The 18,332-nt window shown below is 41.0% G+C and overlaps 1 long non-coding RNA gene across 1 annotated transcript in view; it reads left to right on the forward strand.

The window, feature by feature from the left end:
- The window catches only part of LOC116573489, a 94,976-nt gene extending 77,230 nt beyond the window's left edge, over positions 1 to 17,746 (forward strand). The window contains exons 2-4 of the long non-coding RNA XR_004278832.1: positions 6,077 to 6,648; positions 16,686 to 16,883; positions 17,711 to 17,746. This is a non-coding gene — a long non-coding RNA (uncharacterized LOC116573489). The remainder of the gene's footprint in view (positions 1 to 6,076; positions 6,649 to 16,685; positions 16,884 to 17,710) is intronic.
- Positions 17,747 to 18,332: the final 586 nt, after the last annotated feature.

The following is an 18,332-nucleotide window of genomic DNA, read 5'->3' on the forward strand; positions in this document are numbered from 1 at the left end:
AATTATTCATTCCATAACTGGAAGCCTGAGACTCCCACTCCCCTTCGCCCCCATTTTGCCCAACACCCTACCTCCTTCCCTCTGGTGACCATCAGTTCTCTGTATTTATGGGTCCGATTCTGCTTTTTATTTGTTTGTTTTTTTCATTTGTTTTGTTTCTTAGATTCCTCATATAAGTGAAATCATATGATATTTGTCTTTCTCAGTCTGATTTACTTCAATTAGCATAACACCCTCTAGGTCCCTCCATGTTGTCACAAATGGCAAGATGTCTTTTGTTTTCATCTTTAACCAGGAAATCTAGTTCTTTATATAATGAAATTCTTTTACATTTATTTTGAATTTTCTTTGTTTCAGGGCAGATTTGCCATTTTTTCTATCAAACGAGGTTTCCTGTTTTTATTCTCATTTTTTAAATTAAAAAAAAAGTTTTAAAAAAGATTTTATTAATTTTTTTGACAGAGAGAGAGAGGGAGAGCATAAGCAGAGAGTGGCTGAGGTGAAGGGAGAAGCAAGTTCTGGCCAAGCAGGGAGCCCAATGTGGGGCTACATGCCAGGCCCCCAAGATCATGACATGAGCTGAAAGCAGACACTTAGCCAACTGAGCCACCTAGGCTCCCCATTTATTTTTAATTTTTTAAACCAATATCATTGATACATGTTAGAAGAATTTTTGCTGTATTCATCAAGAACTTTTACCAGTTTCAGCAATTAAGTTTGTTAAGCCATCTACTTCTTAGATCATCCAAAATAGAAGCATCTAGGCTTTTGTTTTTTATATAGCAGTTTGTCTGATGACTCATGTGCCAAGGATGCAATGACATAGTTAAAACCTCACTGAATAGGCACATATTTAAGCCTCTCTCTTCACTAGATGTCTTATGTTCTCACTCATTTTGCTGAAAACCCAGTAAATAATAACTCAGAGATTTTTTTCATGATAAATATAGCAATAATTTAATACTTGTATTTTCTAAATCATTATTGGTCCTTTAAGTTTTTATTGTACATGTGATATTTATTTTGGGATAATCAAAATTGTCTTTTCTTCCTATGTCATCTCTTCTATTGAATTGTGATTTCAAAGGTCCTTCCTACAGAAGTTAAAGAAATATACACTTCCATTTTTTTAGAGAGCTATGGTTTTATTTTTTAAACATTTAACTACTCAGCTATCAGGAATTCATCTTTTTGTGTTAGGTCAGTCTCAGAGCAAATCCCTGTTTACAGTCTCCTGAGGAAGGAGCTATAGTGATTCAACCCATTTCTTTCCTCTTCGTGTCCTGATTATTCATTCTCCTCAAGGTTCAACAGAAAGTAAGACAAATGTGCTTTCTGAGATAATTGTTGTTTTGCTCATTATTGAAAGATAATGCCACTTCTCGTACATTTACTTTACTTCTTCTAAATACCTACACTCTTGATTATTACATTGAAATTTGCTTTTGGTTTGAAATGTTTAAAAATAGGCTCGATGGAAAAAAATACACGTAAAAGACTATAAAAAAGGAGATTCTCATTAGCTGTTCTAAAATCAGCCTATCATATAAGAAATAAATTTGATGCACAGGCATCTCAAATAAAAATCTCATTTAACAAACTATTATTAGAATTTAGTATAGCTCGTATAGACAAATTGACCTAGAGCTTGAATTCTCAGCGACTCCCAGGGTCCACAAATACTCTTTGACTTTTCCCTCAGGAAATGGTTTTTGCTAAATCTGATCTCCATTTATTATTTCCCATTAAAATCCCTGTGGCCTACAAAGGGTTTGTCTTCTGGGTAGGAAGCTGGTCATCCCACGGTCTGCGTTAATGCTATACCTGTGTGTCCAGTCTTCCGCAGCCACCTCTGAGAACCCTATATGAGTATTTGATCCATGGGGCATTTTCAAATCCAAGTTGCCTAACAGATTCCTATTAATAATAATGAAAACTATACATATGTTGATCATAGTTTTATGAAAAGTTTCCAGATACCCTAAATCAAAGTAGGTTAAATTATTTCATGGAAAGTTGCTAGTGTTAATCATTTTAAATATTGCCTAAATTTATGATTTGATTTTCTTTATTTACTAAAATGAGAATTAGGAATTGCTCATTTAGTTCAATTTAGTCCACACCTCTCCAGCTACGTAGGCTGATGCTAAGGCTCTGGTTATTAGCCTTGACACCTGTGGCTCTAGCCTGACAACTCTGTGGACAGGATCACTGGTTGCAGGAAAGCCTGTCTGATACCTGGGGAATGGGTGCTGCTGCCACCAGGGAGGACATCTTTTCTTCCCGCCTCATATGGCCTGGCCCACTGGTGGCTGGGCCCTTGTGCTAGGGCTTTGCTATCACGTGGCTCCAGGTTCATTAGGAAACTCCTTTTTCTACACAGAGATTTTGTTTTTTAACTTTCTTTACTCAAACATGAAGGAGTTTTCACCCCCTAAATAGCTCTCTTGTCTGTCTATTGTCATCCATGCTGATCACTTCTGTCTTGGTTTAGGCGTTTTCACAGGAACTTATTTCTTTGGACTCTAGTTTACTGGTCTCATCCATGACATGTTTACCCCACTCAGACTTGAATGACTTTCTCTAAGTCAAAAATGTGCCTGTGGCCTTCTGCTACTGCCTTCTGTAAGAAGTCAGATGCCTACATAGTGTCCACATCTCCTGCGACCTAGACAATGCCTTCCTCACCAGCTCCTCTTCTTTCCTGCTTGTTTTCATAACCCATGCTCCAGCTAGCATGACCAAATTGTCCCTATTTTCTGATGTTCTCGTACTTTTGTGAAGGAGTCCCACCAGCTCCTCTCTCCAGTGACTCTCATTTATCAAACCCCAAACAAACATTGTGTCTTTTAGGAAACCCCCTCTTTTGCCCAAGATGGCCTTTTTCTCTGTTCAGTGACCTGTATGTGCCTTAGTTATGCATCTGCCAATGTTGTTTTTCCTTGCCTTTGCCCATCCCCTGGCATGGTGTTGGGTAGTGGTTAGCAAAGGGAGATTTAGAGCCAGCCTGAATTCTCATCCTCACTGTGCTGTGTTCTGGCCATGCCATCCTGAGCAGGTTGTATGCTCTCAGCCTTTGCCTCACCTTCCTCATCTGTACAACAGGGATAGTGATGCATGCAACTCAGGGACATCACCTGCTCTTTAATTAGAAAGAAGATCAGTACTGCAGAGCTTTGAAACAGAGTAAACATTCAATAGTTGTTATCTTTTGTTAATATCAAGAACGTCATTGAATGAATAAGATACACATTTTGTGTAAGACGATAGAAATCTCTAGCACATGACTGAACAAAGCCACTGTGGCAGAGAATGTAAAAATTTATCCCGTTAATTGTCATAGCAGAATCGTGAGGGAAGTGCTACTATTATTGTTGTTCCCATTTACATGTGAAGAAATGAGACCTACAAAAAAGTTAATACAAATGTTCCAAGTCATAAGACAAATCCATGGTGTAGGGGGATTTGATTCTGAGCAGTTGACTCCAGAGCTTTCACTCTTAATCACTATTCCAAACCCTCCCCCAGAGCACTATGTTTCTTCCCCAATGTATGTTTCTTGAATTAATGAATTTTAAAAATGATATGTAGATTGCTTCTCTCTAGATTATATAGATCTAGATATTTATAGTGTGAGAGATTACAGAAATGTCCTGACCCAAAAGATCATTAGAACTTTGCGATTTCTGAAACTCTTTGTGTTGGATACCAAAAATGTCATAGTCATGGACGTGGAGTGATGGCTTGGGGATATGATAGATAGAAAGATATGCATTATAATGTTCCTGGAGAAGGGTCATATGCCCCGGAAAAGGTAACAGGAGAGTCAGGAGTCACATTGTGTAGGGAAGCCAAACCTAGGGATAAGGCAGATCATCTTTCTCACTTGCCTTCTGCCAACTGTTAGCTGGCTCATTCAGTCAATAGCTGATCCATATCTAGTCTATGTTTGTTATGTTCCTGGTGTGTTCCAGGAACTGCTCTTTCCTTCTTTCAAAAAATAGTATTTCTTTATTTTAGAGAGAGAGGGAGGAAATACGTGAATCAGGGGAGGGAAAGAGAGAAGAGAATCTCAAGCAGACTTCCTACTGAGCAGGGAGCAAGAGGCAAGCTTGATCTGGACACCATATAGGGCTCCACTCAGGGCACCACTCAGGGCTCGATCCCATGACCCATGAAGTCATGACCTGAGCGAAAACCAAGAGCTGGACACTTAAATGACTGAGCTACCTAGGCGCCCTATCCATCTGAATATCAACTGACTCTTGCTCTTAATATCAACTTGCTCTTAAATAAAATTATCATGGTAGTTCCTACCTTGAAAGATGTTTGAGAAAAGTCAGTAGGAAATATGCAAAGGTGTAACCCAGGGAACTTCTATGTGTGGGCTTTCTAACCTTTTACCAGGTTGTCCCTAGCCAGGGGCCAGAGTCTGGGCTCAGTCATACCTGAGTAGTCAGACAAGTGAAGATAAATCCCAGAAAGAGAAAGGAGTAGGTCATCAGACAGAGGTCCAGAGTAGCGTTTGGGGCAATTCAGTGGGACCAAAGACAGATATTTAAGTCAGATCAGGAAGCCAGGGACTTGAGGTCTGGCACCAAAGGAAAGTATGTTGAGATCAAGTTAAGGGATGGGGCAGAAAATATTCCTAATTTTTACCTTGATCACTTGCTAGCATTTGAGGTTCATCTGTATATCTGACTAGAGTCTTGAGAACAGATACTGTTAGAAGAGAGAGACTTTCCTTCCTTCTTGGTATCTTTGAGGGAATTTTCCCCCAAGGGTATTCTTGACCTACTGTCACACCTTTTACTCATACCTATTAAAATGGAATGATTATTTAGGAAGGAGATAACAACCACCAGTCCACTTTCTCATAGATATTCTACTCAATTGATAATCTATCAGAGATCCTAAGCATGAGCTATGGATTTTTGTTCTTCCTTCTTCCCCAGGAGAAGTGGGAAACAGTGACCTGTGCAAATGTGTCTACTTTACAGACCCATGTTTACCTCAGATATGCTGCATGCAAGAGTAGACCAAGGTTTCTCAACCTCGGCACTATTGATGCGTTAGGCCGGATGATCCTTTGTTGGGGGCAGAGGACAGTCTGTGTCTACAGACAACCGCCTGTAGGATATTTAACAGCATCCCTACCCTTCTGCCCACTTCATGCCTATAGCACCCCCACAGTTAGACTAACCTAAAACATCTCTAGACATTGCAAAATTACATCCTTCCCTCCTTAAGAATCAGTGCTCTAGAAAAGGGTGGAAGATTGGCAGACTACTGGACCCCACACCAAATTGTATCCTCTAATATAGCTTCATCAACAACAAAACTTATATTTTGGGTTCCATTTTTGTTCTTCCTTTAAACAATTCACAACTTATTCAGAACCAAGCTGAAGGTCTCTTCAGAGATCACAGGGAGTTCCTTAGGATGGGTACACAGATCCCAGTCAGAGTGGACTTCTGTCCCATGAGTGCTTCATCCCTAGGATAATTATTCCTCTCAAAGACAGTGTTTGATCAGTTATAAATAGAAAGGGCCCTGAACCCTACCATTGGCCCAAAATTTGTAGCTAAAGTTCAAGGGGAGGCTCTGTTGGTTTTCCTGAATATCCAACTCTCATGGATCACATAGCTTCAAAATCTGGGTCAATGGCAGGTACTGAACTTTTAGCAGGTTAGCAACCTCATCTCAGTAGCCAACTGATAGGTAGACTAGTTGGCTCTGGTCCCAGCTATATTTTCTGGAAAAGTGGAGATAAAATATTTTTTGAGGCGAGAGAAGTACTCTGTGAGGCTTCTGTGAGCAGTCAAAAGGCAAGGCTGGGCCTGTGAAGTTTGGATTGGACATTCCAGAGGCCGTTTGCCAAACTTGGGCCATGTTCCCAGCTGAGCATCACCCACGGGCTCTGTGCCCCAGACAAGCCCAATCCACACAGCAGAAAAGCTTCGCTTTCAGCTCTACAGAGGCAGCAGCCTTTAGGCTAATTAATAAATCATCAACGCATTTGTGGTGTGAAAAATGAAATATTTATGCTCGCCAGAGTAATATTTCTGTCTTGCAGCCCCATGCTCTGTTGATGCCTGATGGAGGATGAAGTAAATACCAGCTGGTGTAGAATGAGTGGAATATAATTACTCTCCACAAAGTTAAGTGAATATTAAAACACAGAAGTCACAGGCACTGGCACTCATCCCTCCTCAATTCCACTGCCCAGTAAATAGCATCCTGACCTGATGCTGGCTTCACGACAGCTTCCAGCAGGGATCTCAGTACTGGGCCTGCTTGTCAGCAGTGCGGAAGCAGCTGGAACACAGGCTGCTGAGAAAGGCAGGAAGTAGACCCCCTTCCAGGAGCATGGGGAGAGTTCCCTGATGCCTGAAACAGGCCGTGTGATATCGTGAGAAAAATGTGGCTCTGGAGCTGGAGAGACTAATTCCTGTGTTTGAAATTTACAAGCCACGTGATCTTCGTCAAGGTCTTTCTCTTCTCTTCTCTGTACCTCAGTTTACTTACCTAGAAAACAAGGGCAACGCTGCACTCTGTGATGAGAGACTTGTGCTTCAGAAGTTGTTGAACAGAGTTTTGCATGGCAACATGGAGGCACAGATGGAATGTGACCCGTAGAGGGATTGGGTAAGTAACCTACCGACCTTGAGGCCGTGGTGGTGGAAAGGCAAAGAGAGGGACACATGTGAAAGGCAAGATTGGGAGGTGATTTTATGACTGGAGAATTGAAGGAGACTCAAGAGATTGTGAGGTGCTTGAGTGGTGCAGTCAGTTTAGTTTCTGACTCCTGATTTTGGCTCAGGTCATGATCTCAGGGTTCTGGGATCAAGCTCCGTGTTGGGCTCCATGCTCTGTGTGGGGTCTGCTGGAGATTTTCTCTCTTCCTTTGCTCTTGCTCTCTTTCTCTAAATAAATAAATAAATAAATAAATAAAATTGTTTAAAAAAAAAAAAAAAGCTTATGAGTAGGAAAAAATGGAGATGGCCTTCACAGAGACTGGGAAGTTAAGGAGGAAAGTGAGATTTGTGAGGGGAGGGTGTGGTGATGTGGGCTGTGTTTGGGCTGGGATTAAAGTGGACAGTCTAAGGGGAAAAGAGTAATCAGTGGGAGTCCTCCAGCCTTGGTATTTGTGCAGTGGTGTGTGTGTGTGTGTGTTTGTGTGTGTGCATACATGTTCCAGGGTTTTCTGGTCCCCTCCATAATTCCCCATGACACATAAATGCAACCTCCACTCATCAAAATTACCACCCTGCAAAGACTACAGAGTTCTCTCTGTTCCTTTTTGAGCTCCCCTTTGCCTTTCATTTCCCCTGTTGAGTGTCTCACAACCTATCCAGCTACTGCAGACTAGGACTATTTATGTTTTGAGGGACTCACTTACACAATAGTAATTCTTGGACCTCACTTCAAAAGTCCATCCTCATTTCTGTGTAGCATCACTGTGTCATCAGGCTTGCCAAGTGTCCAGGGCAGAAGATATGTGATGTCCAATGAGTGTGTATGTGGTATAAAAGATACCCATACTTTTTATGAAATCCCACAGCAACCCAAAGTCCCTGCCCTTGAAGAACAGAAGCTCTCCTTAGGGTACAACACAATATCCATGGGACAACTAAAGAGCTATTTATGTGCACTTGAATGTTTTCATATTCAATAAGCTGTGGGCATTCTAAGAAGAAGAAGAAAATCCACTTTACTTAACACCTACTGTATGCAATCACCTAAGAACATAACCGAAATGATCTCAGTTAGTCCTATAGCCATTTTGTAAGATAGGCATTCTATATTTGGAAAAGCAGCCTTAAAGAAACTAATTTGCTTTCCACTGAAAAGTATGGAAGTGATGACAGCAGGATTCAGACCCAAGCCTGTTGTCTTCAAGCTCTGTGTCCATTCCATCGTTTCTTCTGTACTAATCCTTTTCCCCCTCCCTTCTTTCCAGTCCTCTACTTCTTACCTTTCCTTTTTCTTTATTTTGAAGGTATTTCACATAAGGCATTGTTGTTAGCTGTCTATGTTGTTTGTATTCAAGTTGGTAAGATGGCAGCTTAAAAGAAATATCGGTGTTCTGGGGGCCCTGAACCCCAATGTTCATAGCAGCAGTGTCCACAGAGCAACCAAACTGTGGAAAAAGCCCAAACGTCCACCAACAGCTGAATGGATAAAGAAGATGTGGTATACATATACAATGGAATATTACTCAGCCATCAAAAAGAGTGAAATCTTGCCATTTTCAGTGACGTGAATGGAACTAGAGGGTTATGTTGAGAGAAATAAGTCAGTTAGAGAAAGACAAATACCATATGATTTCACTCATATGTGGAATTTAAGAAACAGAACAGATGAACATGGGGCAAGGGAAAGAAAATTAAAATAAGATGAAAACAGAAAGGGAGACAAACCATAAGAGACTCTCAACTCTAATTAAAAAAAAAAAAAGCTGAGTTGTTGAAGGGGAGGAGGGTGGGGGGATAGGGCAACTGGGTGATGGGCATTAAGGAGGGAACTTGATGGAATGAGCACTGAGTGTTATATGCAACTGATGAGTCACTAAATTCTCTCTCTGAAACTAGTAATACAGTATATGTTCACTAAATTGACTTGAAATAAAAAAAAAATTAAAAATAGATTCTTTGTAGATGGTTGTGGCTATGTGACATAGTTCTGGTCAATGACATGTAATTGGAGAGGATGAGCTCAGCTTAGCTGGAATCTGGCTTTGCTTCCCTTTCTTAGAAGGAAAACTTGATGCTCTAAGTAGAACAGCCATCCCATGAGTCCTAGGTGATGGGCATATATGATTACCTGAGATCAAATACATGACCTTGGTCTTAGAAGACATAGTGGACCTGTGATCCTAGCCCTGGACTGTCTTTGGACTTGCTCTAATCACCAACTTCAAGGCTTTGTTACATGTAGTAGAAAGTAATTTCTAATTTTCTTTAGTTAGATGCACAAAGCATTAAAAAAAAAAAAAAAAAAAAGGAAAAGCTCCCAAACTCCTATTCTGCACTCAGAGGAAACCACTGCCAATTGGAGACTGATAATACATCTTCCTACACTCACTTTATGCTTTCTTCCTTTGCAAATATATATATGTTCATCTATCTTTTTATTTTTTAATTTTTCTTAAGATTTTATTTATTTATTTGACAGAGAGGTCACAAGTAGGCAGAGAGGCAGGCAGAAAGTGAGAGGGAAACAGACTCCCCACTGAGAAGAGAGCCCGATGTGGGGCTCGTTCCCAGGACCCTGGGACTATGACCTGAGCCAAAGGCAGAGGCCTTAACCCACTGAGCCACCCAGGCGCCTCATCTCTGTCTTTTTAGTACATGGATGATGTGATCTATTTTTCTGTAACATGCTGTTTTCACTTGTGTGAAATTATTATTTGGAACCCTAGTATTTAAAACACTTTGATATTTACTAGGTGCTCTCCTTTGTCTCTTGTGGAACTATGATTTTTAAATGGGGATAATTTTGCCCCAGTTCCACAGGCTGTCTTTTGGCTTCCACGTCTAGAAGCATGTTGTAATTTGGCAATGCCTGGAGACGTGCTGTCATTTGGCAATGTCAGGAAGCATGTTTGGTTGTCACAACTGTGGGGAAGGGGGAGCCAGGAAGGATAGAAGCCAGAGATGCTGCTAAATATCCTATAATGCACAGGACCGTCTCCCACAAGAAAGAATTTTCCAGTCCAAAGGCATTTCAGACTTCAGTGTCAATGCTGAGCTTGAGAGCCCTTGCTAAGGATCATTCCATAATATAGTTGCACCATAATTTGTTTAAAAAACCCCTACTAATCAACACTAAGATTGTTCCTAAATTGCTGAAAAGACCACCATTACTTATATATATTTGAGATTATGTATTGATATATTAAAATAAATTTTTGTGCATGGAATTGCTTAGACAAAGGATATGCACAGTTAATGTTTAAATGCCACTGCCAAATCACTTACCAAAAAAGGCTTCCTTAATTTACACACCCATTGAAAGTGTAATGGACAGTGACTGATTCTCTGAACCTTCACTAACATTAGATATCATCAATCTTTTTAATCTTGTGAACCAATGAAATTATTGTTTAAGTTTCATTCTCTGATATGAATAAGGTTGAGTATCACTTTGGCTGTGAATCAGCCACTTTATTTCTTTTTTTGTGAAATGTTTTATTGGTGTTCTTATTCCATTTTCTTTCTGATTCTTGCTTTTTTTCTTTAATGATATAGAAACTCCTCTTATCTATGATTTTTTTTTATTGAGTATGTGAGAGCCCTGTTTGCCTACTTTTCCTGCTACCTAACCATTTAAGAAAGAGAGAAGAAATTGAAGGTTGAAGAAATTGAAGGTTTTATATATATATATATATATATTTATATATATATTAATATATATTAATATATATATTAAATGTTTCCTTATATATATAAGGAAACATTTAATTCATCATTAATTAAACCTGATTTATTTGGGTGCCTCCTATGGGCCATGTAAGTACTGTGGGAAATGTGGTAAGAGGAGAGCCCCTCCCTGTCCTCAGGTGGCTCAGTCTAGATGTGGGTGACAAAACATGCCCCCATTTCCTTTACTGTAACCCTGATTAGGAAGTAAGTGCCTAAAAACGCATCTCACCTTTCATGCACAATTAACCGAATCTATTGAACAGTAAGACAAACAGCAGAAGGGATATCAAAACTGCCCTTCTCTTGCCTATAATAGTGGTGCTGGAGAGGAAGGCGGATATTCATAGATCAGGGCCCTAATACTGACCCCCAGGACTGGATAAGATAGGTCAACCCATTCATTGTGAGGCTGGACACATGGCAGAGCGCCGTGGAGAGCCTGAGCCCTGAGCTGGCAGGACCAGCTCCTAAGAGAAAGAGGGAGGCTCTGAGTCATAAGCATAGACTTTATTCTTTTTGTCTTTACCAATAAAATAAGTTACTCCAGGAGCACCTGGGTGGCTCATTTGGTTAAGCATCTGCCTTCCGCTCAAAAATGATCCCACATTGGGATCAAAATCGAGCCGCACATTGGGCTCCCTGCTCAGAAGGGAGTCTGCTTTTTCCTTTCCCTCTGTGCCTCCCTTCAGTATCCCTCTTGCCCCCCGCTCTCTCTCTCTCTCAAATAAATAAATAAAATCATATGTATAAATATATATGTATATGTTTGTATATATATGTGTGTGTGTGTGTGTGTGTGTGTGTGTGTGTGTGTGTATTTTGTTTTTTTTTACTCCATACACCATGGGGGAAGAGTAAGTGAAGGTTGCAGAGAGAGGCCAGGAGAGTTCTGTTAACAATGACCTTCCACAAGGAAGAAAGAAAAGGGTTGGGGAATAAATGCTGGCTTCTCTCTGTTATAGAGAATTCCCTTGAGACCCCTAAAATGTTGTACCTTCACTTCCTCTACCATTTGGTTTTAAATGATTCCTCTGATAGTGTGTCAACTTTTTCATATCACCTCGGCTGTTCAGCGTATCGCATATTCTTTCTTCCTACCCTTTGCACTGGTCATGGATACTGATACAGTAGCAGCTTTCTTAGGCGTTCCAAGTTCTCATATTTCCATATATTGCTTCCCCCATTACCCCCTGTCTTCCACCATTAGCCTTCAGGCTGAAATACTTCTGTACCCATAAATATTTAGGAAAACTTACTAAGAAGACCCTCGTGACTTTGTTTTGCTCATAATTTATTACACTTCCTTTGAGTCCATACCCATTCCTCCCTCCATGTTCTAAGGGACCTTTTCTTTATTGTCTATTTACCATTTATTCTAGGTATTTTGTCATAATTCTTCTTCCTTTAGCCTCTTCCTGCTCCTTCTCACTATATAAAATACTGGTACTCTCCAGAATTCTGCCCTCAGCTCTTTCTCATTCTCTATCCCTTGTAAATGCATGATTTTAGCAGTCACTACATAATAGCAATTTTAAATTTGTATCTTTTTTTCAAGATTTTATTTATTTATTTGTCAAAGAGAGAAGGGGAGAGAGCATAGGCAGGGGGAGTGGCAGGCAGAGGGAGAAGCAGGCTCCATGCTGAGCAGGGAGTCCAGTGTGGGACTCCATCCCAGGACCCGGGATCATGAACCAAGCTAAGGGGGAAGCTTAACTGACTGAGCGACCCAGGCATCTCTCAAAATTTATATCTTCTAACTTAAGCTGCACACACACACACACACACACACACACCCCTGTGTTTCTAGTGCCTCGTGCATATTTATACCTGGCTGTCATGCTGCTATTTCAAACTCTACAAGACCCAATCCTATTTTTCTTTCTATATTTGTCTCCATTAATATCATTAGCATCTGCTCAATTAAAAATTTCAGCATCATCTGCAGTTGTATCAGAGGTTTTATCATAAGTTGATTAAAACTTTTCAAGGGTTCTGTATTACCCAAAAGATAAAAACAAAATCCTTAAAACTTCGAACACGTCTCTTTTCTTCATGGTCCTCTGATAGTTAACTTTGTTCATCAGCTTGACTGGCCACGGTGCCTAGACATTGGGTGAAACATTATTCTGATTATTTCTGTGAAGGTGTTTTTTGGATGAGATTCACGTTGGAATTGATGGGATTTGAGTAAAGCAGATTATTCTTTATAGTGTGGGTGGGTATTATCTAATAAATTGAAGGCCTAATTAGAACAAAAACTGACCTCTCCTGAGCAAGAAGGAATTCTGCCAGTAGATAGCCTTGGGTCTTGGGTCTTGGCTGGGTTTTTCTCTGGTCTTCAGATTGCCAACACACCCTGCAGATTTTGGATTTACAACCCTTCACAATTGTATTAGCCAATTCCTTAAAATAAATCTCCCCTCCCCCCATTCCTGCCTCTCATTCTCTCTCTCTCTGTCTCTCAGTTCTGTTTCTCTGGAGAACCCTAATACAGTATCTGATCCATTACCCTTAAATGGGTTCATTCACATTTTGAATATTTATTGAAGAAAGGAGAAATCAATAAGATAAACAATCGAATAAAAATAGCCAAGCCAAAAACCAACGTATGGAAAAACAATTCAAAAACACAAACCTGTGTTATAACCATATCAAAGCCCCCATCATTCTAGATACATGAGATATTTTTTAACATCTTTGTGCCAGAGTACATGCTGGTGTCTCTTCTTAAGATAAACAATCGAATAAAAATAGCCAAGCCAAAAACCAACGTATGGAAAAACAATTCAAAAACACAAACCTGTGTTATAACCATATCAAAGCCCCCATCATTCTAGATACATGAGATATTTTTTAACATCTTTGTGCCAGAGTACATGCTGGTGTCTCTTCTTGGAAATCTCTTCCATTTTTCTTTGCCTGACTTTTCTCAGTTACTCTGGATAGATTTAAATGTGACCTCTCTGCTCCCGTAACATCTGGTCCCTATTTTATATGGAGAGTTCCCACATGGAGTGATAATTACTTACATCTGCCCTTCTCACGGGAGTTCACAACACTAGCACCCAGCGGGTCCTCAGCCAATCTTTGTGGAATGGTGTATCTTTAAAGTACAAGTCACTTCTCCCCCATTTAATCCTTCCTGTATGCAGTAGACATAATCAAGCCCTCAAAAAGAAATCAAGTCCTGCACCCTCCCCACTGGGTCACTGACATTCAAGCATTACGACCTCAGCAATTCTCTGCTTTTAGAATGTTGTTCTCCCTTCCAACATGAAGCCCAGGAGACATAGATGGCTCCCTTGGCACCCAAGATCATGCAGCCCATGACCATCTCTTGAGGACTCATGATCTACAATAGCAGCAACTAGTGTTGGGCACAGACAGGAGAGATTGCTGAGGAGGCTGCTGCTTTTTGCTGGCTTGAGAAACAAGTGCAGGGATCATCATGCTAATGCCCTTCCCGACTTTCTGTACATAGTGGAGAATTGGCCAAATCTCTTAATTTTAGGCTGCAGGGCTCCTTGAGGGCAAAGGCTGTTCTCTCTTCCTCTTATGACTCCCTATCATGTATAAAAATAAACAGATGTATAATTATTTCTTAGTAGCTGTCTGTAAATATTGCCTTGAGTTGATTGATATGGTAGACCTATCTACATAGCTTGGTCTAGGAGGCTGGGTTTATTGAAGTAAAGTAAACATCGGTGATGAGTTCTGAGGGAAGTTAGGAAGGACCTTTTCCTTCCTAAAAGCTGCATCTATAAAATTGCAAGTTATTACCTCATCAGACTTCATAGGAGTTAGCCTGAGAAATATTAATTTAAATTTTGACTATAGCATTACTACAGGTATTGGGCAATTATTTTACCTCTGCATTCTCAATTCTTCTCATCTGTAAATTTGGCCTCATAAATCCCTCTTCACAGCATTATTGTGAAGAGTATTTGAATTAAAATACGTCCAAGTGCCGATCACCAGAAGTCCCTCAATAAAACGGCTGTTGATTCCAAGTCTTCGCCACCCTCTTTATTACAGGAAATCACGATTCTTTTTTTCCCCTTCACTCTCTGTGCTGTAAACCTTGCCAAAACACTCAGACTACATTAACCCTGCAGTAATAAAGAAAAACAGCAAGCTAATCTGGGAAACTTCCAATAGCAAAAATGTCTATTAGGATTTGAAAATGGTATAAAAACTATATGACCACAATGGCCTCTTTCTGTCTTGCTTGGGAACCGGAGGTGAACATCCTATTTCCAGTTCCTGCCTTTTGTCGCTTGCTTCCAGAAAAGACAATTTAAGTGCCAGTTATTAGAGCCTGTCAATAAATTTCAGAAGTGGAGCAAATCTCACCCAACTGACTGACAGCTACAAATTAATTTTGCTTTCTTTCCACAACGAACCAGCCTAATGTTTGTGCAGTTGACTGTGTGTGAGCCCAGTGTGTGTGCTCTCTTGGCCCAGTGCAGCATGGTCTGGGGTGCAAATCATTTTGGCTTCACTCGGTTTCTTAATGGGGAAGACAGTGCAGTTATGAACAGACATGGGAGCGATAAGAGGATGATGGCTTAGAGTTCTGCCTGTGGAGAAGCACACAGCTGAGCTAGGGGACATTTGCGGCAGGAATGGCCCCACACGCATACGGGGCCCACTCAATTCTATTTGTGATTCTTATTACATTCATTCAGCAACATTTGACCGAACTCTGTGTTAAGTGCTGGGGATGAAAAGAAAATGCCACTCAGTCCCTTTTTATAAAGATGCCACAAGCTAAGAGCAAAAAGAGACACCAGCAAGAACCATCTGTTTATCTGTCGCTGTAATAGGAAGTAGGAACATGAAGAAGAGAGTTATTTGTCTTATGGGCAGAGGTTGGGATGTGGTGACCGGTTGAACATAAGAAACATTTCCCCCCAGATGTCACTTATCTGTTGGTGTTTGTTTCCTTTTAAAGGGAGGCATACCAGACCCATCTTCACTGGCCAGCTCAGTGCATTTTTACATATGTATACGCCCGTGTAATTACCACCCGGATTTATGTAGATATGTGCCCATGTGATTACCACCCAAATCAAAGTCTTGCATGAGGCATTTATATCTCCCAAGCAGTCTTCTTTGTGCCCCTTTTTGCCATTTCAAAGAATAACATACCGGGGCTTTTTCTGAGTTAACTCTTAACTCTCTGCACCTCCAAGAGGAAACTATGATTTTCTCACTATGGACTTTTGCCTGGTTTTGAGTTTCATAGAAGTGGATTTTATGTGATATGTTCTCTTTTGTAACACTTTTCTTTAGCTCAGCATTTGTCTGTGTGATCCCTCCATGTACAGTGTGTACCTGTGGCTCCTTTTACCACTATGAAGCCTTTCATTATAAACATTGCTATATGAAGGTTGGGTACAAGTTACTCCGTGGTGGACTGATGGGAGGAGGCATGGCATACTTTAAGCGTGGTATATTTGGAGGGTAGCTGTCATGATGTTATAGGGATTTGGGGCTTCATAGAGGAGTTAGTACTAAAAAAAAGACCCGAGCTACCTCAGGAAGGATGCAGAATGTACTGTTTTTGTAGATTACCCCAACAGATTTGGAGGTAAGCAGGAGGAGTGGTATGATTCGGCCTGTGTTGGACCCATTATTCTGATGTAAACATGATGAATGCATGGAAACAACGAGAAACTAGCATTAGGGAACTAGAGGAGAGGCCATCAGAGGAAGCCAGTGGGCTTGATTTGGGGTCAAGGGAAGGAGAGATGGGGAATAATCTGAGGCAGATGGAACTGTTCAGAGGTGGGAAGGAGGGTAAGGAAGGAGTCAAATGCTGAGCTCTGGCATGTGAGACAGAAGCTGCTGAGGAAACAAGAAATTAGCTCCTACTCTTGACGTTCGTTTGAAACTGGGGTGTGAGTGAGGGCATCCAGGTTCTGCCGGGACACCTCCCGTCCTCACCCTCCCTGCACCCGAGTGACACCTCCCATGACCCACCCTTAGCAGCACAACCCTTAAGAGAAGATGGATCAAAGCACCCCAAGGAATTATGTGCATTTAATTTGCATCTGCCTCTGAACTCCAGTGCCTGCTTTTCTGTCGTTTTGCCATTTCAAAGAATAACATACCGGGGCTTTTTCTTTCAGCCCTGTGGTGGTGCCCTTTCTGAGAGAATAAATCCCAATAGTGTTGCCAAGAGCCAGTGACATTTGCCATGTTTGAAAAGGCCTTATTTTGAAGAATGATTATTGATTCTTTTTCACATTTCAGATCATTCCTTTGATGCTGCCTTTCACTGGCCCTGGTGAGCAACCCTCAGCCACGTTCACGGCTTTTTGACACGGCAGTTCACCCGAAAAGAACGTGGTGTTCTTCCAAGTGGCACCCACCCTGCGCCCGACCACGGCAACAGGCGCTGTTCCTCTGAATATATCATCATGTAGAAGAGCTTGCCTGGGCCTCCACGAGGTTGTAGAAAATATGTAGATATGCTTATACATAAGCACCTGTAATGCAGATACCCCTATAGATAAACAGGGTAATGGTTGGGTGTGTGTAGGGAGGAGCCAGAGCCAGCAAGGCACTCAGTGGAATGAGTGATGGCAACTTCCGGGCCACATTTTTGCTGTGGGGCTGCAATTTCCAGACAGAATGAATCGGAAAGAGAGGGTAGAAAAAGGGAATAGTGGATCAGGAGAAAATGATAAATAATCCACTGAAATTGCACACAAAAGATGGACCCCTCAGCAATAAATATTTACCATTGGTTGTCTCTGCAACAGAGAAAGGCCTTGATTTCTGGATTTTGAGTCAGAAAGCCACTAATCCACATAGTTTAGGAATCTTGACATCACCTACGAGTGTTAGAAGTGAAACCTCACATTCAAAGGCAGTGGTTTTGTGAGCCTAATAGGAGCAGTAAAAAGAAAAAATGAGGCTTTGAGTCTACATGCGTACTCTGCATACTGTTGTTTATTCTCTACTACATATGCCCTTTGATATTATGTTGCTTTTAGGGTGTTGGCAAAGAGAATGGACAGGATGCTGCATGTCAATGAACTTCTGGGACTAGGAAAGAACTTTTGTAAAATATTGATTTAATTCATCTATGGAAGGATAGGGCTAATATCCCAGATGTTCAGAATATATATCTGTATATATAGTATAAATATGTATGTTAAATTACATATAGTACTTACTTTTGGAAGGTAACATCTTACGTTGTGTTTGGATTATTCAGCATAATGCATAGAATAAGGTGGTATCTTTTAAGATTTTATTTATTTATTTGACAGAGAGAGAGCGTGCGCACACAAGCAGGGAGAGCAACAGGCAGAGGGAGAAGCAGACTCCCTGCTGAGCAGAAAGCCAGATGGGGGGCTCTATCCCAGGACTCTGGGATCAGGACCTGAGCCAAAGGCAGACGCTTAACCAACTGAGCCACGTGGGTGCCCCTAGAACGAGGTAATTATTATCCCACCTTTTCCTTTAGACCAACTCTCTATAGTGGGCATGGAAGCTTGTGATTTAGACCTTTAGTTCCACATCTGTACTCTTAATGACTCTATTGCTCCACTACACAAGGTTTTGTTTTGTTTTGTTTTTTAGATTTTATTTATTTATTTGTCAGAGAGAGAGCAAGCACAAGCAGGAGAATGGCAGGGAGAGGGAGAATGCAGGACTCGATCCCAGGACCCTGGCTGGGATCATGACCTGAGCTGAAGACAGATGCTTAACCAACTGAGCCACTTAGGTGTCCCTATGCTAGGGTTTTGGTTTTTTTCTTTGTTTGTTTTAAATATTTTATTTACTTATGTGACAGACAGAGATCACAAGTAGGCAGAGAGGTGGGCAGAGAGAGAGGAAGGGAAGCAGGCTCCCTGAGCCTGATGCAGGGCTCAATCCCAGAACCCTGCG

This window comes from Mustela erminea, chromosome 14 (genome assembly GCF_009829155.1).
Source record: "Mustela erminea isolate mMusErm1 chromosome 14, mMusErm1.Pri, whole genome shotgun sequence".
In the NCBI taxonomy this organism is placed as follows: Eukaryota; Metazoa; Chordata; class Mammalia; order Carnivora; family Mustelidae; genus Mustela; species Mustela erminea.